This window comes from Triturus cristatus, chromosome 5_1 (assembly GCF_964204655.1).
Source record: "Triturus cristatus chromosome 5_1, aTriCri1.1, whole genome shotgun sequence".
NCBI classification, from domain to species: Eukaryota; Metazoa; Chordata; class Amphibia; order Caudata; family Salamandridae; genus Triturus; species Triturus cristatus.
In genome coordinates this window covers 123408446-123433007 of record NC_140587.1, presented here as the reverse complement: position 1 = coordinate 123433007, position 24562 = coordinate 123408446, and the positions used below count along the sequence as shown (strand labels likewise).

The window sequence follows — 24562 nt, the reverse complement described above, 5'->3', positions numbered from 1 at the left end:
ATATCTTCTGGCAGAAAAAATTTCAGTGAGATTCTTTCTTTCACAGGGTGAGAAAACATTGATGGAATTTTTATCACTTGTTCGTACATCATCAACTCCACTGTGCACATCATTCTTGGACCTGTCTACAACTTCAGGCGTTCCACCATGAACGAACATAGATCTGCCCAAGGCTACAGCGGGTTTCATAACAACATAATAACAACAATATTTGACCCATTCCACCATTGACCATTGTCAAGCCTGCTGCACCTTTAGTTTTGACTACTTACCTGCCTTCACTGTATATCTTCATATTGATTTTCTTTGTGTAGTATCTTACTCTTACTTGGTGACTTATTTGCACACACATCCTCTTTAGAGCATTCCTAGCATCATATTTGCTAATCATATAGCGATACCATTTTAACGCCATATTTCGCATTTGTACATCTTTCTCCACTGTACTCCTATATTCTCACTTTTTCCATCACAAAGGGAAGAAAGGTTCCAATTGTGTAATGGCCTTTCAATCTATGAGTAATGCAGATATGGTTCTTGTAGGAAGGTGGATATCTGACTATGGTTACCCCCAACTTTTTGCCTAGTGTCTAGCTGGTTTTTCGACTTAGTTGGCCTGAGATCCTGCCATTCAGGGTCTCAGGCTGTCTGCTCTCTCTGTAAAATGGACTCCATGTACCCTAGGTACATAATCAATTGGTAAGGATCACCTTATTGGACCCTGTACAGTGTACCCTAGGTACCCAGGGCATAGGTGTACCCTAGGCCTCCCAGGGGCTGCAGCATGTATTATGCCACCCCTGGTCTGGCCTTCCAATCAGACACAACTGGCTGATCACTCAGCTGGGGCAAGGTCGTGTAATCACCCCTTGCTTAGGTGTAGTATTCCTATACCTACCTTATATATAGACACATGTGTACCTATCAGTCACTCCTATAGCAGGCCTTAACAATCCTGGAGGCAGAGTGCTTGGTAACATGTGAGATGGTGCTCTAGCATGAGCTGAGCCTGTCTGCAGCTTTCGGAACCATGTCCTTATAGCTGTTCTATGATATAGCCTACCATATACTCTTAAAGTGCCTTATAATCTTAAACGGTTATGGTAACTATGGTTTGGCTTTATCAAAACATGTCGTGTAAGGTGTCTAACACTTTGGAATAATACCCCCATACCATTTCTGGTGATGAGGATATTATTCCTCCCTTCTAGAGGGAGAGACATGTTAAAATCCTACTTTGCTGTTTATCTCTAACCAAAGCCTCAGCATCACAAAATGGATGCTGCTGCCACAGACACAAGTCTGACCTCCTGCTGCTGGGAGTGATCCCAGCCAGGGAGGCCTGGACAATAGGTTTCCTGCTTGGGGAGGTGCTAGCACCTCCCCAGACAGCCTTTAGTGTATTGGGGCAGGGTGGGCTGAAAGGAATGAGACATGCCTGGGGCACACAAGGTGTTCCTTGCATAGTCCAGTTCAAACCGGCGCTGGGGCACCCCAGCCCCAGCTCTGGCGCGAAACTGGACAAAGGGAAGTGGGTGTAACCACCCCCTCCCAGGTCCCACCCATAAGGCGTGACCTAGCAGGTATCCCAGCCCCCCAGATTAGTATAAGAGTGGGAGTTGGGCCTCAAGACTTTAGATTATCCTGAACCTGCAAAACTGAACAGAAACTCTGGACCTTCGACATTCGACGAAAGAAGAAGACTGAAGAATCTCCCTTGTAGCCAAGGAGTGGCTACCCTGTGCAAACAGGCACCATCAAGTGACTACCCTTTGCTTTGTGAAACGTTCGACGAGGAACCGACTGCAGAGCCCGACCAGAGCCTTGATTTCCAGACTTCTCCGACCCTCATCCACATCTGCAGCAGAGCTGAGATCCGTGGAGGCGACGAGCGACGTGGGACCGGCTACCTGGGAAAAGTGGCTAGTAACTTACAGCGCAGCTTCTGAGGTACCCTCGAAGTTGTGCACCGGGGATTGAGAAGCCCCAACCCCAAGCACCATCTGCACCGAAGATTAGCCCCCCACACTCCACGAGTCCTGCGTGGGGCCCTTCAGCATTTTCCTGCTTGCCGCGTCTGTCCGGTTGCTTGCCCGCTGGCTAGTGGCCTCTGTGACGACGCACCCTGAAATCTTCTGCGCTGGTTTGGCTCCTCCAGACTGGCTCTCGCTTCTCTGCAAAGAAGAAGCACCCCAGACCTTCCTGGTCTGCACCAGAAGCAAGTCCTTTGTTCTTCGTGGGTTCCGCTTGCCAAGGCTTGGTGAGTCCTAGTCCAACTTCGACGCCGCCGACAGCAAGAGCCTTCGTGGGACAGCTCGCCTCCTGGTCCTGGTCGTCCTCGACGCTTCCTGGTCCTCCTGGCTGCAGCGACAAGCTTCACCTTCACCTGCAACTCTTCACGACATCGCCTGGTTCCTTCCTGGTTCCACGTGGTCACTGGCTAGTGACCTTGACTCTGTCCCTTCTGCTTGCAGGTTTCTTCTCTTCTTGATCCCAGCCTTGGGATCCACCGGACACTCTTCACTGACCGCCTGTCAGCATCTTTCTTCAGGCATCCATAGGAGTCGACGACGAAAACGACGCATCTTCACCCCTATGCACCCGCAGCCTGTGGGCTAGGTAACTTGGGTACTCCGGTGCTCATCAGGATAGTGACTATCCTAGTGTCTAGTTTTCAAGTCTCAACTTCCTAGCTACTCCGGAAGTGTCCTAAATCTATCTATTTCTAAACTGTAACATTGCTATTGACTTTTACGCATTACGCGTGAGTGTTTCCACTCTGCACACGAATCCCGTGGGCCTCCCACTTCCTAACTAACGCTAGTGTAGTGTAGCCCCAGCGATTCCCTAGGCCTAGGCCTATTCTATTTCCGTGACAGTGGTTCTTATACCACTTACTTAGTATATGGTTTGCGTGGCCCCTAGGGCCTAACTGTATTACTTACCTGTGTGACTTACTGTATGCATTAATAAGACTGTGTTGTACTTACCTCTAAACTCATAAAGAGTGCTGAGGGTTTGCTTAGAATAAATACACTTTATTTTATATATATCTGTTGTGGTGTCCTTTCATTTGGTATTCAAGGGATTATATATGGTATCACAGCTGGCTTCACATGCCATTCAGAGTTTAGCCTAAGACTGCTCTTGTCCATGCTACCACTAGGATAGCTGGTCTATAAGGTTGACTTTACAACCAATCACCATAAGGGTATTTGGACTGATATAAGGTGTACACTATAACTAGTGACATCATACATCAGGCCAACTTCTCACATTGGTGAGCAGCGGTTGGGATCTGAGCTTGCTGTTGTAATACCATTGTAATCTTGAGATACTAAATTGAAAGATCACACAGATATTGTCTAGGTACGTATAACATAGATTATTATACTTAAGTCCTACTGGACTTTGTAGTTGTAGGTTGAAGGGAATAACACACCCTGACTACAACTACTAGAAAGGTTTAGTAGATACAACTAGTGTAGGTAGGTGCACACACCACACCCTCACTAGATCATGCCTCTGGGAGGAGATCAAGTAGATGCTCTCTCAGGAGGGGCAGGTCTGCAGAAGACCCCCTCTAGGTATGATACCTTAACATTCCAGGAGATGAGACAATTGTGTACCTCCAGAGGAATAAAACAGGGTGCAAACCCTACCCTCCTTCAGTTAAGACAACTCCTAGAGGAGTATGATGCTCAGAGGGCATCACAGGAAGGTGCCCTAGGCACAGAGGAGGGTCTACCCACCACAGAGGAGTCAGATGGGGCTTCAGATGGGGAGGTAGACAGCCAGAGCCAAGTAAGGAGACTTAGCCAGGCTAACTTAAGTTTACATGGGAGTTTGCATGGGGTCCCCCCATACAGACCCACAAGTAGGCATTCACAGAGAAGCAGGAGGGACAGATCCCCTTCAAGGGAATCCATCCACTCCCATGTCTCTAGCATCTCTAATGCTTCCTCTCACAGGGGAATGACTTCACCTGAGAGAAAGGAGCATAAAGCCAGGATGAGGGAAGCTAATCTGAGGATTCAGAGGGAAGAAATTGCCCTTGCCAAAGAGAAGCTTGCTCTGGCCAGAGAGCAAAAATTGTGTGGGTCAGAACCCACTGGTGGCAGCAACATTCCTAGAGATAGGGATAGGTCTTATGACCATAGAAACCTAAGCAAGATAGTCCCCCCATATCAGAATGGGGATGACATCCACAAATGGATGACTGCTTTGGAGAGGGCCTGCAAAGTACAGCAGGTACCCCAAAGTCAGTGGGCAGCTATCTTGTGGCTCTCCTTTTCTGACAAAGGTAGAGACAAGCTCCTCACAGTCAGTGATGAGGATGCAAACAATTACAAAGTCCTGAAGAGTGCTCTGATAGATGGGTTTGGCTTAACCACTGAGCAATATAGGTTGTTGTTCAGAGACACCCAGAAGACACAGACACAGGACTGGTCTGATTTTGTGGATTGTGCCACTAAGGCTTTGGAAGGTTGGTTAAATGGCAGCAAGGTGCAGGACTATACAGGATTGTACAACTTGATTATGAGGGAGCAGATCCTTAGTAATTGTCAGAACCAGCTTCTCCATCAACACCTGGTAGACTCAGATTTGACCTCTCCCCAAGAATTTGGAAAGAGGGCAGATAAATGGGTCAGGACCAGGATTAGGCCTAAAAATCAGGGTGGTGACCAAAAGAAAGATACCACCAAGCCTCAAGAGAAGGGTGGGGATAAAGCAAAAGAGAAATCTTCCTCAGGGCCCCAAAACTCCACACAGGGTGGTGGGTCCCAAGCTCCCTCCTCTACCACAGTTAAAAAGCCTTACTGCCATGTGTGTAAAACACCTGGGCATTGGAAAACTGACAGCAGTTGTCCACAGGCTAAAAACAAAACTGTTCCTCCAACTACTCCTGTCACACCACCTATTACTGTCAGCAGTAATCCCCCAGGTGGTGGGAGTGCCCCCAAAAATTTGGTTGGGTTTTCTTGGGGAACACAGGGGGATCCTGGCTTAGCCAATTCCCCTACAGCAGCTACTCTTGTCTGTGATGGTGGCATGGGGTTTGCCAACTTCACTGCCTGTCCCAACACTTTGGGTAGGTACAGACAGGAACCCTACATCAATGGTAGAAAAGCTGAGGCCTACAGAGACACTGGAGCTAGCATCACTATGGTGGCCCATAGGCTAGTTCCCTCTGAGCAGCTTTTGCCTGGTTTCTCATACCAGGTAACTAACATTGATGGCAAACAGAACAGTCATCCCATGGCAGAGGTATGTCTCAGCTGGGGAGGGGTCACTGGCCCTAAAAGGGTGGCAGTGTCTCCAACCTTGCCTGTGGACTGCTTACTGGGGAATGACTTAGAACTCTCAGCTTGGGCTGGAGTTGAACAAGACACCCATTCTAAAATGGTAGGCCTTTCGCAAAAGGGTAGTGGGGTTGTGCCAGTCACAACCCCTGTCCAAGTAGCTTTCCTCCCTGAAAAGGTTGGAAGGGCAGTGGTAGCCACAGCCCAGGCACAGACAGACTCCCCTGTAGAAATTGGCAGAGCTGTGACAGTCACAGCTCAAACACAAACTGAGTGCCTTCCTGAAAAGGTTGGCAAGGCTGTAATGGTCTCAGCCCACACTCAGACTAATATAGGTGTAGTGAAGCCTGAAACTATGGATCACTCCACACAAACAGAGAGTAGTGGGGAGGAAGAAAAGTCTCCCTCTCCCCAGACATTAGGAAAAGGTCAGCCTCCTCAGGGATCTGACCTCACCCCTTGTGAAGGAACTGCCCCAGAGGTAGCCAGGCCTGGCCTGGCAGAGCCTCTGATGTCAGTGGCCCCTTCCAAGGTGGGACCCAGTCTGGTGCAGGTAGCCTGCCTCTCTCTACCCTGCCTCAGTCAGCCCAGGGCTGCAGAGGTCAGGGAGGCCAGTGGACCCCAAGAGGGCCCCTGTCCACAAGAACCCCCCCATCAAAAGAATGAGGATTGCCTGGTTAGTTGCCCTAGCCAGGTGATGGGTAAAAACATTCCTGAGGGATCCCCTTTACAGGTAGTTAGGGACCTCCCCCAGAGGGATTCTGTTGGGCACAGGCAAACATGGGACCTTAGGGCCCCAAACCTGACCTGTCCCTCCAGTAAGCCCACAAAAGGGACCCAGCCTCCAGCTTTAGGTAGCCAGAGGCTGACCCTGAGAGCACAGTGCAACTCAGTTAGAGAAAGAAAGGCATCCAGGGTGGAGGATGATTGGAGGAAGCTGAGGCCTCACTTTGAGGACACTCACTTCAGTACTCCATCTCAACACCAGCCTTTTACTTTGCAAAGACACACCAAAGGTAGAGATTCCCTATGGTGGAGACCCTATGATATCTTTAGGATGAGGGATTGCTTAGTGGACCATGAGACAGGGGGTAACCATGCCAGTGCTGGTTCTTCCTTATATGGCCACTCAGGCAATAGAGGCTTACCTTGTCAAGGCCAGCCTTATCTCCTTTCGTTTGGGGGGGGGTTGTGTAGGAAGGTGGATATCTGACTATGGTTACCCCCAACTTTTTGCCTAGTGTCTAGCTGGTTTTTCGACTTAGTTGGCCTGAGATCCTGCCATTCAGGGTCTCAGGCTGTCTGCTCTCTCTGTAAAATGGACTCCATGTACCCTAGGTACATAATCAATTGGTAAGGATCACCTTATTGGACCCTGTACAGTGTACCCTAGGTACCCAGGGCATAGGTGTACCCTAGGCCTCCCAGGGGCTGCAGCATGTATTATGCCACCCCTGGTCTGGCCTTCCAATCAGACACAACTGGCTGATCACTCAGCTGGGGCAAGGTCGTGTAATCACCCCTTGCTTAGGTGTAGTATTCCTATACCTACCTTATATATAGACACATGTGTACCTATCAGTCACTCCTATAGCAGGCCTTAACAATCCTGGAGGCAGAGTGCTTGGTAACATGTGAGATGGTGCTCTAGCATGAGCTGAGCCTGTCTGCAGCTTTCGGAACCATGTCCTTATTGCTGTTCTATGATATAGCCTACCATATACTCTTAAAGTGCCTTATAATCTTAAACGGTTATGGTAACTATGGTTTGGCTTTATCAAAACATGTCGTGTAAGGTGTCTAACACTTTGGAATAATACCCCCATACCATTTCTGGTGATGAGGATATTATTCCTCCCTTCTAGAGGGAGAGACATGTTAAAATCCTACTTTGCTGTTTATCTCTAACCAAAGCCTCAGCATCACAAAATGGATGCTGCTGCCACAGACACAAGTCTGACCTCCTGCTGCTGGGAGTGATCCCAGCCAGGGAGGCCTGGACAATAGGTTTCCTGCTTGGGGAGGTGCTAGCACCTCCCCAGACAGCCTTTAGTGTATTGGGGCAGGGTGGGCTGAAAGGAATGAGACATGCCTGGGGCACACAAGGTGTTCCTTGCATAGTCCAGTTCAAACCGGCGCTGGGGCACCCCAGCCCCAGCTCTGGCGCGAAACTGGACAAAGGGAAGTGGGTGTAACCACCCCCTCCCAGGTCCCACCCATAAGGCGTGACCTAGCAGGTATCCCAGCCCCCCAGATTAGTATAAGAGTGGGAGTTGGGCCTCAAGACTTTAGATTATCCTGAACCTGCAAAACTGAACAGAAACTCTGGACCTTCGACATTCGACGAAAGAAGAAGACTGAAGAATCTCCCTTGTAGCCAAGGAGTGGCTACCCTGTGCAAACAGGCACCATCAAGTGACTACCCTTTGCTTTGTGAAACGTTCGACGAGGAACCGACTGCAGAGCCCGACCAGAGCCTTGATTTCCAGACTTCTCCGACCCTCATCCACATCTGCAGCAGAGCTGAGATCCGTGGAGGCGACGAGCGACGTGGGACCGGCTACCTGGGAAAAGTGGCTAGTAACTTACAGCGCAGCTTCTGAGGTACCCTCGAAGTTGTGCACCGGGGATTGAGAAGCCCCAACCCCAAGCACCATCTGCACCGAAGATTAGCCCCCCACACTCCACGAGTCCTGCGTGGGGCCCTTCAGCATTTTCCTGCTTGCCGCGTCTGTCCGGTTGCTTGCCCGCTGGCTAGTGGCCTCTGTGACGACGCACCCTGAAATCTTCTGCGCTGGTTTGGCTCCTCCAGACTGGCTCCCGCTTCTCTGCAAAGAAGAAGCACCCCAGACCTTCCTGGTCTGCACCAGAAGCAAGTCCTTTGTTCTTCGTGGGTTCCGCTTGCCAAGGCTTGGTGAGTCCTAGTCCAACTTCGACGCCGCCGACAGCAAGAGCCTTCGTGGGACAGCTCGCCTCCTGGTCCTGGTCGTCCTCGACGCTTCCTGGTCCTCCTGGCTGCAGCGACAAGCTTCACCTTCACCTGCAACTCTTCACGACATCGCCTGGTTCCTTCCTGGTTCCACGTGGTCACTGGCTAGTGACCTTGACTCTGTCCCTTCTGCTTGCAGGTTTCTTCTCTTCTTGATCCCAGCCTTGGGATCCACCGGACACTCTTCACTGACCGCCTGTCAGCATCTTTCTTCAGGCATCCATAGGAGTCGACGACGAAAACGACGCATCTTCACCCCTATGCACCCGCAGCCTGTGGGCTAGGTAACTTGGGTACTCCGGTGCTCATCAGGATAGTGACTATCCTAGTGTCTAGTTTTCAAGTCTCAACTTCCTAGCTACTCCGGAAGTGTCCTAAATCTATCTATTTCTAAACTGTAACATTGCTATTGACTTTTACGCATTACGCGTGAGTGTTTCCACTCTGCACACGAATCCCGTGGGCCTCCCACTTCCTAACTAACGCTAGTGTAGTGTAGCCCCAGCGATTCCCTAGGCCTAGGCCTATTCTATTTCCGTGACAGTGGTTCTTATACCACTTACTTAGTATATGGTTTGCGTGGCCCCTAGGGCCTAACTGTATTACTTACCTGTGTGACTTACTGTATGCATTAATAAGACTGTGTTGTACTTACCTCTAAACTCATAAAGAGTGCTGAGGGTTTGCTTAGAATAAATACACTTTATTTTATATATATCTGTTGTGGTGTCCTTTCATTTGGTATTCAAGGGATTATATATGGTATCACAGCTGGCTTCACATGCCATTCAGAGTTTAGCCTAAGACTGCTCTTGTCCATGCTACCACTAGGATAGCTGGTCTATAAGGTTGACTTTACAACCAATCACCATAAGGGTATTTGGACTGATATAAGGTGTACACTATAACTAGTGACATCATACATCAGGCCAACTTCTCACAGTTCTGCCCTTGGTTTTATGAGGGATGGTTTGTTTGATTTAACAATTTGGTCATACAACCTGGCCATTACTCTGGGCATGATATAAGGAGGATTTTATATGTTAATCGTGGTCCATTGATAGTGTGTGAGCCTCACATGCGCACACAATCACATAAGGAAAGAAAGACTGAGGCTGGTGACAGGTAAGGGAACGAAGTATGTATCAGCATACAAAACGCTCAGCATATTACATTATCTATGCATCTCCAATATCAATACTGCACACGCTGCCTATTTGATACTTTTACGGAGCTAAAAGTGTGATCTGATTGTGGCAGTCTAGAACTTACCCTCTGTAACTGAGGTCCCGAAAATGGCAACTAGATCCTAGGATCCTGAGGAGACCCATTTGTACTCTATGGATTCTTTCATCTTGATTGTCTTGTGATTTTGATCTCAATTTGGGGTTTGTTTATCTTGATTCACAAGTAATGCCAGAAGAATGCTGTATAAGCTGCACTAGGTGCTGGTTTCCAGGCAACTTTTTAGGACTGTCATATGCCAGTTCCCTAGGCTCCCATTTCCTCTGTACTGAATTCAACATGTCATAGAATTCTACATAGGGTAAATGCAGCCTTCTATTCCAAAGCACCCTTTTGTTTTCTTCAAAGGGAATCATTTTACCCACAGTGAAAGCCTTGACCGTACACACTACTCTGCTTTCTTTAATTTCTTCCTTCTCCATCTCAGACCACAAGAAGAATTCTTTGGTTCTTCAATACCCTTCCTATCATAAGTCCAATGGATACTATGAAGCCTGAAGAACCTCAAGGGCTGATCATATGTAATTGTCTATTCGTGGACTTTAAAGGCATAGCTGTAGCTGCAGACCAGCATAAAAGGCAGTCTACTATTTATTTGTAATTTTCAGTAATAAAATATAAATGTATATTGCATACATTTGCTACCTTGTGGCTTTTCATGTACAGGCTCAATGCTTACAATATTCACAACTTATCCTTAGGGCAACACCATAGACAGCACATCTATGTTAGGATCCATTAGGAGTATTACTCACACTTATTTATTTCAGACCCTTTTCTGTGGTAATCCATTGAGTCGCTCGGATTTTGTTTGGCATTTTTTCAATTGGGGGGATTACTTTTCCTATATCTAACCTTTTCTTTCTCCGTATTCTTACCTCGACCCCTAACTGTTTTATTAACTCATAACTTTAACTTTTTTTCTTTCCGTTTCTCCTACACGCACTGTAAGAAATTGGTATCAGTAGACTCCAGGGCAATAGGAAGTTATTTGGCTGCAGTTATGTCAGTGGCGGTCTTACACCCCATTTTAACAGTTTGTACCATAGACCCTCAGACTGAGAACAAAGTACCCCTTTTAGCCCTTCATACTCAGGGTAGGGAAGTGGAGCACCCCTGTGCTGGCTCAGGGCAATTGAAGGCGCTAGAAAATCAAAACTCAGCAACACACAAAATACCATTCAATACATCTTTGCTCAGTTACTGCTTTTTCTTTACTTTAATGTGCACACACATCTAAATACTATCCATACAATTACCAATATTTACAAGATTTCAAGTGGAATTTCAGTTTAGAATCCCTCTTAAAGAGGCCTTGCAGAGTAGCCAGGGAGCAAATCATGTAAACTAAATAAAATTCATCGTGACCAAATAACCTCATAAACCATGTATGTTTCTCTTCTCTGTGAGGTACCCTGTGACAATTTGTGCACCAGCAATCATTAACTCTAAAAACAATGACATCCCTATGTAAGCCCAATGCTTGAATATAAAAAAATCTTCATCTTTTAAAAAAGCATGCCACTGGCTTCTCAGGTTAGACCTCACTGTAGCATGGGCTGCAGCCATTGTGAATATATGTTGCATTTGGAATCATAAGCCTATTGCCTTTAACATTCAGTTTTCACCAGATATAAATCAAGCCTATTTCCTTTGACATTAGCTTTTCCCAATAACCAGGAGGCCCCGTTGTTTATGAGGTACACATTTCCTTCACGGGTAGCCTATCAGCCATATGTGTCACACACCCAATGGCACTTCACAAAATCTCATTTTAATGAATAGGTTGAAACTATTGCCCTTCTGCTTCTGGGCCCTTGCACTCCTATTGCTGTTAGACTAACAAAAGGTTTATATGGGTTTTCAAAGGAATCAAAGGTACACAGAAGAGAGTGCCAATTTGCTTAATATTTTAAATGCCCCCATGGGCATTTTGTCATGTGAGTGCATGCACAAAGTTTGATATATGTGGGTCTTAGTTTACTTAACATTTCTGGTTGCACATGGGGAATGCTGCTGCTCCTCTTTCTCCTGCTTCTCTGTCTCTTGGGTGTAGACATATGCTAAAGAAACAATTGCTGGATGGAATTCTGGACAATGCAAACATTCACCCCCAGTCACAAGGATCTGGGTTAAATCCATCGTTCTTTTGCTCACCACACCACTCCAGTTTGGACCCAGCCATATGCAAATCAGTCTTGACCCTGTTCCTTGTGGGACCAGTCCTGCACGAACTGCCAAGGCAGGTCCTCCATGGACCGGAAACAAGCATCCTGGGACCGGTTTCAGGGCATCACTCTTCATCAGCCAGGCTAGCTTGATTCTAGTGGTGGAGTGAGCATGAGACCCACGTCTGGGCATACCCTTTCCACTTAGGGTGACATATGCAAAAGAAACAATTGATGGATAGAATGCTGGACAGTACAAATATTCACCCTCAGTCACAAGGATCTGGGTTAAATCCATCGTTCTTTTGCTCACCACACCGCCCCAGGTTGGACCAAGCCATATGCAACTCAGTCTTGACCCTGTTCCTTGTTTAAACAGTTCTGCCTGAACTGTCAAGCCAGGTCCTCCCTGGACCGGATACAAGCATCCTGGGACGGGTTTCAGGACATCACCCTTCATCAGGTAGGCTAGCTTGATTCCATGCCACTGGAGTCAATTATCCTGGCGGATGAGGACTGAAAGCCGTTAACCGGTCCTAGGATGCTTGTTTCCAGTCCAGAGAGGACCTGGCCTGGCAGTTCGGGCTGGACTGTTCCCATTAGGCGCAGGGTCAAGACTGATTTGCATTTGTCACCCCGAATGGGACTGGTATGCCTAAACGTGTGTCCCGTGCTCACCATGCCACTGGCGTCAAGCTATCCTGGCTGATGAGGGCTGAAAGCCCGAAACCGGCCCTAGGATGCTAGTTTCCAGTCCAGGGAGGACCTGGCCTGGCAGTTTGGGCTGGATTGTTCCCATTGGGCCCAGGGCCAAGACTGATTCGCATATGGCTGGGTCCAGGCTGGAATGGCATGGTGAGCAAAAACACGATGTATTTAGGTCCAGATATTTGTACTGGGGTGAATGTATGATATTGTTCTGCATTCTGTCCATTAATTGTTCTTTTTGCTTTTGGGTGTAGACAGCAGTAGAGGAGCACAGCTGGTGTTCCTAAAGCCAGAGATCCCTATTTTCATAAGGCCACAATGGGGAGGCCCAGGTGCTACAATGGGGTAAATTACAACATTCTCCACTTCCCCCCATCTCCCTTGAAGGGGGTCCTGCTTAATAATGCATGTGCTCACACCAAGATTTCTTAAGGGGGTCGTGCCACAAACAGGCTCCCCTAAGAATATTGTGTGACCAGCTCTTGGGCACCTGGGGCATGGCTCTAACTACTTTGTACAAGGTGTCCTTTCTAAGCAAGATATTTCGATCACCACTGGACCGTTTCTTATAAAGTTTGTTGAGCTTTCATCCTTGTGGTGAGATCAACCAACATGAATATGCACCAGGAGTATGCTTACAGATTTGCTGTCATCTTCCACGGCTTCTAGCAATTCCGCCCTCAAATAGGCACAATAGAGAATCCTGGATCTGGTGTGACTAGTCCTGGAGAAAATCCACAAAGTCCAGAGTACATCTCGGAGTCTCCAGGCTCCTGACTGGGATGCAGCTTCCTTCTTGTCTTTCAGAGCCTCTAGCAGGACATTTGCAATGCAATAGGTCTCGCATTTGCAAGAGTTTAAGGTGTTGGCATTGTAAATGACAATGCTTTTTATTTATGTGTTAATCATCGAAACAGATAAATAAAAGCCATTGTCATTTACATTGCCATTAGTTCAAACTCTCGCAAATGTGAGACCTATTGCATTGCAAATGCTTGTTTTGTATGCAGTGGAGTGTTGATATTTACATATCGCTGTTGCCATTTCCATGGCCTCGCAGCACTGGATAACCAGAAAATAGGAAATAGGTCATGAGGGAAGGGAGACAAGAGTAATATGCTGGCTGATAGTTATTACGCACATGTTTTGTAGGTTCAGCTGTTGAGTTTGAAGCCCGTACGCATTGCTGAAAGTGAAACTGAAAGCCCAGTTTAGAAAATGCAGAGGTGCAAGTCCAGGGCTGTCATAAACGCCGTTTTGGCAGTCTTCCATAACAGACAGCAGTAGCTGTGTGTGTTTTTTACTCGTTCAGTAGCATTACAACTTTCAGAGTCCAGCGGAGAAACTCAGAGTCACAGAACAGGTCTCTGTAGCTGTCAGGGACTGCTGGTACTTGTGGGGGGAGATGTCTTTGCTTTTTGCTGAGCACACGTGTTAGTTCAGAACTGAAAACAGCACCAGGAGATGCCTGGGGGCCTGTGAGAAGTAACCAAGAAGCAAGAAAAATGGACTGTTAAGTTCCATCGAGGGTAGAGAAAAGATAAAATCAGGGGACGATTAGAGTCCACAGGAAATCCGAACCCGGGCAAGAGTAGGAAGGAGAAGATCAGGAGACGGACAGTTATGGAGGATGTTCGAACATCGTCAGCCAGACTGCTCCATTGTATCAACCGTCTGTCGGTTTTAGGGTCTTTCTTACCAGTCTTGAGGCGTTGGGACCTTTCCCGGCTTCGGTTCTTGTAAGTCATGGTTTGGCCAAGATAGGTGCTACTCCTTCCGGAAGCCATGGTGCTGCCGACAATGAAAGCCTAAGCAGCCAGTGCACTCCAGAAGGGGTCCTAAGAGGAAAACCCTGGAGGGAAAAACCTCTGATGTTGATGATGAGACTCCAGGAATGAAGGAGAAGACAAGGAGCCAGGAAACACTGGAAGACCAGGAGCCGAAAAGGAACCAGGAGAAGACTGGAAGACAAGCTGGAGCATAAGGCGCAAGGGAAAAAGAAGCGCCAACGGAAGGAAGGAATCACCAGAAGAGGAGCCACGGAATGAACAGGAGCGAGGGCATACCAGCAGGAACAAGGAGTGTTGCAACGCCAGGAAGGAAAGGTTCCTATCCCTATATACAGAAAAAACAGGAAGTTACAGACAGGAACAGGAAGTGACGTACAGGAACAGGAAGTGCCATACAGGAACATTGAAAAACAGGAAAAGAGAGGTGTCGACATCTTGGATAGGGAAAGGAATGAAGTGCATTACAGAAAGATCGCCATTTTAGGAAGGTAAGTAACTCTCCCCATTGCCCTCTGGAAGCAAGGTGAAAAGAAGAGCAACAATATGGCCCCCAAGGAAGGGGGATCCCCAGACGTCCACACCAGGTGAGTGTAATGTCCCAAGACGCCTCGGGACGCAAATGGGCTGCCGCACAATTATGTGGCGTGCCCGAAAACCAACAGGCGTGCTTTGCACAACGCCGTTGAAATGGCCACAGCGGGCCACGATGCTTATGAAGAGGAGTGAGGGGCACCGTGGGTCACACTGTGGCGGACGACGAGGAAAGTGGTAGCGCCAAGGGTCACGAGTCGGCCCGCTGTGTAATATTGTCTTGTGATTGCAGTGGATTGGGAGGTACTTACCCTGCATCACGTGACTCTTGAGCTGCGCGTCTCTTGATGCCTCAGTTACCTCACTAGCCTACTTGGGTCTAGCATGCCAGGAGGCCCAGGAATAGGCAAATAAGGAACTATTAAAACAAGTCCTTGGCTGGAAATCCAACAGGAGAGCCCTTATAGCAGCATACATAGTGTGCCGTGGGAGCACAGAGAAACCAGGATTTATAACGATGTGTGATCTTGGGCAAATTACACCGTCTCCCCTGTCCGTCAGGTCGCACATCTGTAAAAAAAACATATTTGCAATGCGATTGGTCTGACATTTAAATGCAAGACCTATGGCACTGGAATGCCGGCAGCCATTGTCTCAGCTGCTTACTGCAGGCACGACATGCTTTGCTTACATTCAAACACATGCCTGCAGTAAGAGAAAGTCAACTAAGTAAATAGTGATCCCAGACTAAAATGAAGGCGGTGTTGTGCAGCTGCAGGAGCGCTGTCTGAAAAGAGTGTGTGTGTTGTGGAGTGCCAGGGCTGCCGTAAAGAAAAATAAAACAAGCATTTGCAATGCAATAGGTCTCGCATTTACTAGAGTTTGAGCTATTGGCATTGTAGATTACAATGCCTTTTATTAATGTGTTGATTTTTCAAACAAATAAATAAAAGGCATTGTCATTTACAATGCCAATAGCATAAACTCTCGCAAATGCGAGACCTATTGCATTGCAAATGCTTGTTTCAGGTGTTTAGCGTGTATGGCCTCCAGGCTTCCCTTGGTACAGATATCTGAGTGGGTGGTCATCAGGCCTTGCCTGGACTGCGAGTGCTGTGACTGCCTGCTGCTGACCCCCTTGCTGGCCATTCGCCTGCTCTCTAGCGCCAGTATGGATGTATACTTGCAAGCACTACGCCCCCACCCGAAATAGGTGCCCGGTGCGGTCGCACCGTTTGCATCACTCTAATCTGCTCAAGGTTCCTGTGACCTCAGTGACAGAGTCACAGTGACTGGATCACTGTTGCTCTAGGGTGTGCTGCTTCGTAGGCCTGCCCGCAAGACTGGAGATGAACATCAGTATTGATTGTGATGGACAGGCCTTCAAGGTTAAACCACACCTGCCACTGCCAGGGTTCACCTGCTAGTGCTAACACACCAGGGCTTTTAAGGTCTAGTGGGGCCTTCTAAGGTCTAGCATGGGAATGTGCTCCCTCAGGAGAGTGGTCTCTTGGACTGGTCATGAAGGCTGAACCCGGTTCTCCGGTTCCAAATTCGGCAGCTCTGGCCATAGTGCCACATCCTCTCCCCCACTGAACACCATACTGCCCCACTGAGAGAAACTTGCACCGCCTTCAGCTGCAACCTAATTGTGCCCGCTATAAACACTTGGATGTGGATCAATTCAAATTATGCACTTGAAAAGAGTAATATGCTGCCTAAATAAAAGTAACAACATCCCAGAAAAAGCAAACACTCATATGGAATGCAAGATTAAGTAAAGCATGTGAAATGTAAGCAGAAACAACTCCCTTAACGATCTCTCACTCACTATTTAGAAATCAGTGAGTGCTTTTACCTGAAGAGTTAAGGACATGACTACAGGGCTCAGAAAAGACCCTTTCAATGTCCATTGCTTATATCCTTACAAAACGTAAACAGTATGGTTTAAAAAGACCACATCCATAAACACAGAGCCGTGGTACACATTTCGTTTTCCAATCCACCCATCAGCTTCACTGCAAACTCTGTAGAGTGGCGCTAATGTGTTTAGGTGTGAATACAATCAATCTGGTCACTTTGCAAGCACTCTGTCTTGCTTTATTTTGTTATGTATTTATTTTTCATATTTTGAACCTTTTATTTCTCTCCGTCCCGAGGCTGCACATTGGAATAGAAAAATGTCAGAAAAAGGGCATTTCTAGCAAGAGTGTTTTTTGCTTTTTGGGATCCATTTCACAGGGAAGCAAATACATGAAAGAAGGAAAGAAAGGTTGTGAACCGTTTCTTCAAGCCACGGTTTTCAGTAAGTGAGGAGCAAAACAGAAAGAGACGGAATAGGAGGAAGAAAAAGGGAGGAGGAGGGCAGCAGCCAGCGCAGAGCAGAAGTAGACATTGTCTATGTCTCCTCTGGGCAGAGCAAGCCGAGCCTTATCTGAAGGCCTTTGCTAATTCTGCCGTCCTGGGACACAATTTTGAAAAGAAAAAGTAGGGGAACGGAATCGTTTTAATAAAAGTAGGGGCACGCCTTGCCCTGCCGATTCTGCCCACTTCGACCACTGGTTTGAACCCCCAAATAAAAGCAAAGTGCTCGGCGAAGATCAGGTGTTAAAAAAGGGACAAGGGCAGCACCTGGGCATACCTTCCCCTCTCCATGTGGGCCCACCCACCCACACCGAAATGCGGGCGTTTTTAATGCCAGTATCCAGCATGTGTTGTCAGCCACGTCTGCCTCGTAGCGCTACGGTTCGACGCGAGTGCATGTGACAAGATCATCAAGAGTCACAAACTCAAATCCCAGCAGGCTGACTCCACCTTTCATCCTCCAGGGATAATGCCCAGAATACCACTGAGAGGCATAAAAAAAATCAGGTCATTTTTGTGTGTGCACACAATTCGGTATTATACTTTGCAAACAGTCCTTGCGAGATTATTATGTAAAATAAATACTTCATGGCAACCGAATTCCAAGTGGCTGCGACAGTTATCCAACATGTGTGGAGCGCACTGCTGCCGCCAGGGGAACCGGATGTTTGGCGGGAAGGTGTGCTTGGAGTATGTTCTATGTCTGAGGGCTTGTGTGAGATTCTGTCACACAGTAGTGTTGAACCTGTTGCTGACAGCAGGCGTGCTAATGAGCCAGAGCCGCGTGAGATGGGACAGAGAGTACGCCATGTTGTTCCTTTCAGTCGTCTCGGTGTGGAGAATCAGGTAGCTCAGAGGTCTCCTGGAAGAATCCTCTGGGAGTCCTTGCTGCTATAAGGTAATGGTGGCTGCTTGGTGCGGCTTGTGGACTGGAATCAGCAGATCTATCTACATGCTGACGGATTTGTCAGTGGTGTTTTTTGAGAGTCCAAGATCATGTTAGAGTCTGCAGGTTGCTGAGCTATGTTTTATCATCTTCCTGAATGAAGGCCAGGTGGGTTGGTATTTTCCGCCATTTCTGCTGGTGGAACAAAGGCCCTATTCCTTGGAGTGCTCAGTGAGCTATTCACCATTCATTCTGCACCTACAAGCTAGCGGAGTACGGTAACGTGATCCAAGGGTTTAAAATGGAGGAAAGGAGTACGATCTAACGATTAGAAGGAAGTCTTCAGCAAAAAGTCTATCTCCGCTCCCCACCTCCAAAGTAAGGTTTGCGTCTTGTCCTGTCCTTAGCAGGCACGCAATTTCAACAGATCGCCTCCGACGTGCTTGTCCCAATGCTGTGTGGTAGGCAAGCCATACACATGATGAACATGATGAACCTGTTCCGTGGCGCCTTTGCACGCGGCATCCAGAGGCCGCGAGCAGCTATCAGCCGCCGCTGAATGAACAATGAAGTAACATCAACACCAACAGGTCGTGAGCAGCGGAAGGCACCGTGCGATATTATTCAAACATAATGCAACAGAATGTCACAGAAAACTTAACACCTGCTATATGTCCGCTTAAAGTACACCTTAGAAAGGCGCTGCTTCGTGGAGAGGTCATCTAACTAGCCACATATCTATTTTACGGCACTGCCATAAGCGATCTGAAAGCACCAACGTCATCATGACAGAAAGACAAAACACTACAAGCATTGCTGCGAGGGGTGCGCGAGAGCGCAAGCGATTTTGTAACGGAGCAGGACATCTGTTTTGCATTATAGCGCACAAGTCTGGGCGCGATAATGCAAAACAGATGTCGGCCGTGCGGGTAATAGACACCAATAGGCCGTGGGCGGGGCAAATGCGGGACATGCCCCCGCATTTGCCCAATTGCATGCTGTCTTTGTTAGAAAGACGCACTCAACGCCCAATAGCCTGCAACGATAACTAAACCACATGCACGAGCGTGTGGACAGCTTTCAGAAGCCCCTACATGAAGTCTCGCTGCACGTGCAGTGGAACACACTGCAACGCTAGGCGCGTGACCTAAAAATGTCTCCATAGCTTGCAATGCCCTTTCGTTTTCATTAATGTTCTCTTTTTCTTGTGCTGCCACCTCGGCCCTCTGCTCAGATCCGAAGGGGTACTTAAAGCTGTCACCGAGCCACATGGACCTAGAAAAGCCAGACTACAACTGCAGAAGGTAATGGTGCGTAGCCGGGGTGCGGAAATCCTGTTTACCACAGAGCTCGGCCTGCGCTAACTCGGGGAGGCCTGGCCTTGGCACAGTTTACATCAAAGGGGCTACTAGGGTTGTAGAAAAGACATCAGACACCTCAGGCACTGTGTAGTGTAACTGGCTCCGCACCAGCTCTACCTGCCTTCAGAGGAAGTCATGTTTGAAAACCCCTTGCCCTCTGCTCAGTCCCGCCTCTGTAGTGTGTGAAAGGAGTTCTGGCTGCACTGACGGACAACGGGCTGTAATGCTCCTAAATGCAGGGTGTGATTTATGATAAGCAAGTTCCTTGGAGGAGGAGTGGGGCGGGCACCGACTCTTAACAAGCATTTGCAATGCAATAGGTCTCGCATTTGCGAGAGTTTAAGCTATTGACATTGTGAATGACAAGGCCTGTTATTTATCTGTTTTTAATAATTAACACATAAATAAGTCATTGTCATTTACAATGCCAATAGCCAAAACTCCTGGAAATGCGAGACCTATTTCATTTCAAAGAAGCGTCCGCCATTTTCAAGGGCTGCTTGGAAAGTAAAAGCACGCATGGTGTGCTGAATGCTGCAGGAAAGTATGTCGTGCCTCCAGTAGGAGAAACTCATTAAAGAAAATAGTGCTTACAGATTAAATACAAAGTAAAAGGGCCAGCCCTCATGTCAGTTTACAAATGAAGACAAGGAGGTACTAAGGAGGGACTAACAAGCCTATTAACGAATCCGAAGCCAGCATTTACAAATGACAACGACGCAAGCCAATGACAAATATGGGTGGAGAGTGAGCGGAGCTTCATGTCCATACTCGAATACAGCATTGCTCCAAATGGGTATGTCTGTGCCTTCCATGCAGTGTGGGGTTTACAGAACACAGAAGCGAATCTACACATAGCAAACACCTGGTCCGATGCCTTTTAGCAGTTAATCAAGGTATCAATCAATTTCTGAAAAAACAATCATTATTACTAATGTGCTTGCATATTCATTTATTTGATGGCTTTTTTTGACAGCATATGAACTGTCTCCCGCCATTGATTTACCCCCAAATTTAATATCTTAAATGGCTAATGTAATAGATAATGTGCTGCCTGGCTAAAAACGTATAAGGTCCCAAAGGCGAGACCTATTGGCTATGCCAATGCTTGTTGTAAACAAAGGTGTCTTGCAGCGAGATGTGCTAGCTTATACTCTTGCTGGGTCAACCATAAAAAAGTGGTTATGATGTCAAAGTAATACCTCACAGGTGATGACTGGGAGGAGGAATATAGAGTAATGAAGATTACCAGTAAATAATCAGCTCACACTGAGGGGACAATTGTTTTCTCCTCTCAAAGAGTACCGCCAAAGCCAGTAAAATGCCACACATAGGTAAACTACAAAAATGGGAATGCAGAGATGTAATATTTCCCAAGTACCTCTCCAGTTGCTTTTTTCTATTTGCAGTATAATTCATGTCGGTATTACACTGAGACTACAAGTCTCACCATGCAAAGAGAAAACGTGGCCTGGACGAGCAAAGCCTGAGATAAAGGGAAGGACCGGGTAAGAAGCAAAGAGCCTCTGGTGAAAGGAGGGACAGAATGACGAAAGGGGAGAGAACCTATGATGAGCAGTTGGGAGCGAGTGAGAAGCGGAGAATAAAAGTGTAAGATGAAAGGAGGATCAGAGTTAGGAAAAGAAGCAGGGAGTCTCGTGATGAATTAAGGGAGCTAAGAGTAGGGAAAGCAGAGAGCTCGCAATGAATGTATGGACAGGATGAGAAAAGGCAGAGGGGGCCTCTAGAGAATGGAGGGGCAATGAACGACGGACAGAATGCACCGAGTAAAGGAACTGGGTAAAAGAGGATGAAGACCTGCATCACCCCGTCAGTGGTACTATGCGCTATAAAAATGCAATTAAATGAATAGCGGGGCTGAGTGAGGAAGGCAGAGCCAGGGCGTGATGGGGCAGTGAGGACAGAATGACAGCCTGCAATAACCGACGAGACAGAGTGAGGAGTAGAAACATGTGATGGAGGGACAGGAGCAGGAAAGGGCAGGCAGGGGCCTGTGGTGTGTGTGGGCACAGGGAGGTTGCTTTGAATGGAGAGTCAGAGGGAGGAAAGACAGGCACTGTTTTTGCAGAGAGACGTTACTAGGATGTGAGAGTGAGAGAGTTTTGGGTTGATAGAGTGAGAGAGGAAGTCTGCGTGCGGGAAGAGATAAGGTTGGAGTGGAGACACAGCCTGCAAGAAAATACAAGACAGAGAGACAGGGCCGTTATTGGGTGCAGGTTATGGAGAGAAGGAAAGAGCACCAACCAGCGGCGGATCGACAGTCAGGGTGAGGAGAAACTGATGACAGCCCCTGCCTCAGGGGTGCACTCCCTCTGTACAGAAGCAGGGGAAAGTGTCCCGGCGCACATCACTCTGAATGCATCATTGAGGAATGGGTTCCTGGCACTCCGCGCCGGCCACACGCCCATGCACTGCACCTTGGCCTCTTTGCTGAGACTGCAGACGTGGCCCAACCTAGGAGGGCAAGAGGTTCTGCAGGGTTAGGGGCAGAGAGGGTCTCTCTGATCATGGACAGGGTTAGCAGGGTTAGCAGAGACTCAAAAACATGCTTTGCTACCGCGAGAGCCACTAACAGAAAAAACATGGAAAACGAAGACGGCATTAAGTACAGGCTGCAGAGAAAAACGAGAGTTTGAGCTATTAGCATTGTAAATGACAGTGCCTTTTATTTATGTTAAAAAAAAAAAAACTTAAATAAAAAGCATTGTCATTTACAATGCCAATAGCTCAAAAACTGAAGCTGAGTGGTTAAAACAAGACCTCCAGACAACCTACAACGTTAGCAAGTACGACCCACGGTCCATTGTGGTAGCACGAACATTCAATAGGTGAGATGAGGAAGGCAGGTACTCACTGTCTGTTCCTGTAGTCCGCCACACGCCACTCTATTGTTTACAGAGCATCACAGTTGTGCACGCGTTTCCAGTCCCCAATCCACGATAAACAGCAGAGTAAAAATTGAACAAGCCGGGCCACGGAACGGAAAGCGAGAGGCCAAAATTCTAAGGGGACTATGTGGGCGTGTGACACTAGGACCCTCGATCAGTGCTCCGTCGTAGAAGAAGGACTAAAAAGGATAGAAGCCTTTCGAAGCTGGTTAAGGCTAAACAGGGCGGCCATCTTACAAAGACACAGTTGTGAATGGAGTGGAGGAGAAAGCGGACCTGCTGAATAATATCTTCTTGAATTTTGATAGTGTTTTTTCTTAATTGAAAAAATGAACTAACTTGTAAACATATTTATGTACTTTTTCAATTTTCGTCCTCAGTGGGAATGCTTTAGTTTCACATTGGAAAAAAAATGAAAATTAAAGATGGACGCTAAACGGATGGTTAACGGACGGCGAGAGCGCACTGCCTGTGGCCTAAAGCTTAAGTGCAAGTGAGTGGTGCGCGCGCAGCAATGATTGGCGGCTGCGCGCGTGCACGCTCACGTGCACTCAAGCTTTAGGCCACAGGCAGCACTTTAAAAATCCCAACTATAAAATGTCTCTCCGAGCCAGCGCATGCGCTGGCATCAGCGAGACCTAAAAACACAAGGTACGCGAAGGGCATGGATGGGGGAGGGAAGGAGGAGGGAATAATGGAGTAAGCATGCAGAGATTTCTGTAATCAACACAGGGCACGTGTCGGGCGGCGTCCCTGCGGGGGTGATATTTAAAAGTTAAGCCAACGCCAACAGGCTAAAGAAAAAGCACGCAGGGCATGCTGCAAATATGGCCACCATTGCTAAAGCTGGCATCCCGCCAGTGCTCTTTACATTTTATCAGGCAAAGAGTTTGCCACAGAAGGGCTAATGCAGGCAATATCGAAAGGACACAAGTAAAAGGTCCAGTCGCATTGGGAGGGTACAAATGGAGACAAGGTGATACAAAAGCCTGTTTACAAATCAGACGCCAGCATTTATGAAGGACACTGACACAAGCCAATGGCAAATATGGCCAAAGAGTGGGCGGAGCTTCCATTACATACTCCAGTACAACAAGTCTCCCCTAGTGCAGTGCATGTGCGCTGACTTTAGGCTCAACCTAACAAGTAGGGTGGAGTTTCCTATGGTTGGTGGGATAGCCACCCAACCAAGAGGCACAATGTCATCCCTTCACTGCTTAGTATTTCTATCTGGAAATTACTACCGACTTTCTCATTATAGGCTACTGTCTGGGTTGGTCAGGGGTCTTTGCTCGGCCTGCTGGTGCAGAAGAGCAATTAACTCCCAAACAGTAACTCGAAACACAATCTCATTAGGTGCTGACTCAGACATATAGCTAATTATAAAATGTATAGGGGAATCTAAAAATGCCAAAACTGACCTCATAGTTGGATTCCAGAAACCTATTTTGCATACAAGGTGCAAACTCTGACTTTTTAAGATACAGTAAAAACACAATTGACACATCTTGTGCACAGTTACAATACACCCAAGTGAAACAGTGCAGTCATTCTTGATCTCCAAATAAATCATAACAATTTAGTCTGGGTCTAATATTCCACTGTACTTCCTTAACCCCTTCCCCGCTCATGACGGAACTACTCCGTCATGAGCCACGGTTGCGCTGTGCTCATGACGGAGTGGGTCCATCATGCTGCGGCCGTTGGCCGCCGCTCCGCCCACGCGGCTCTAATTCCCCGCCTGTGCGGGCGATTAGCGCAGTGGGCGGAGACGTGACGGAACCACTCCGTCATGAGCACAGCTCAACCGTGGCTCGTGACGGAGCGGTTCCGTCACAAGCACAGCGCCACCGCGCTGCCCCCAAACCCCCCCCAGCGCCGCGGCGGAATTCCTGCCGCGGCGAAGGGGTTAATGCAGATAAGAGCCTGAACCAGAGAAAATATTGCTCTTATAGTCTAATAATATGTGTTTAGATGCAACTTGCTCAGACCCCCTTACCCCAGCTCTACAGCAGAAGACCTTATTTTAAAAGGTGAGCACTGAAGGACACAGCTGAAAACCATTTTCTGCAGAGCATTACAGTAGGTGACAATCCATGAGGGGTCCCATGTGACAGCAAAGGGCCGAAAACCACGAGTCCAAAAGCTAAAAAACATGAGGGTGTCATGGTGTAGAATCTGACTTTCCACACTAGGCATGGCAGTCACCCACTGAAAGTATACTGGGTTCTGGTACAAGCTTTAGACTTAAGATCTAGGGTTGGGAGATCTTTGACAATTTACTGACTCTGGTCAGGAGGCAGCATTT

General features: G+C 47.7%; 1 protein-coding gene across 1 annotated transcript in view; it reads right to left on the bottom strand.

Annotated features, from left to right (window-relative positions):
* LOC146830354 (ly6/PLAUR domain-containing protein 2-like) overlaps positions 1 to 24562 on the bottom strand; it is a 298792-nt gene that overhangs the window by 96270 nt on the left and 177960 nt on the right. The window lies entirely within an intron of this gene.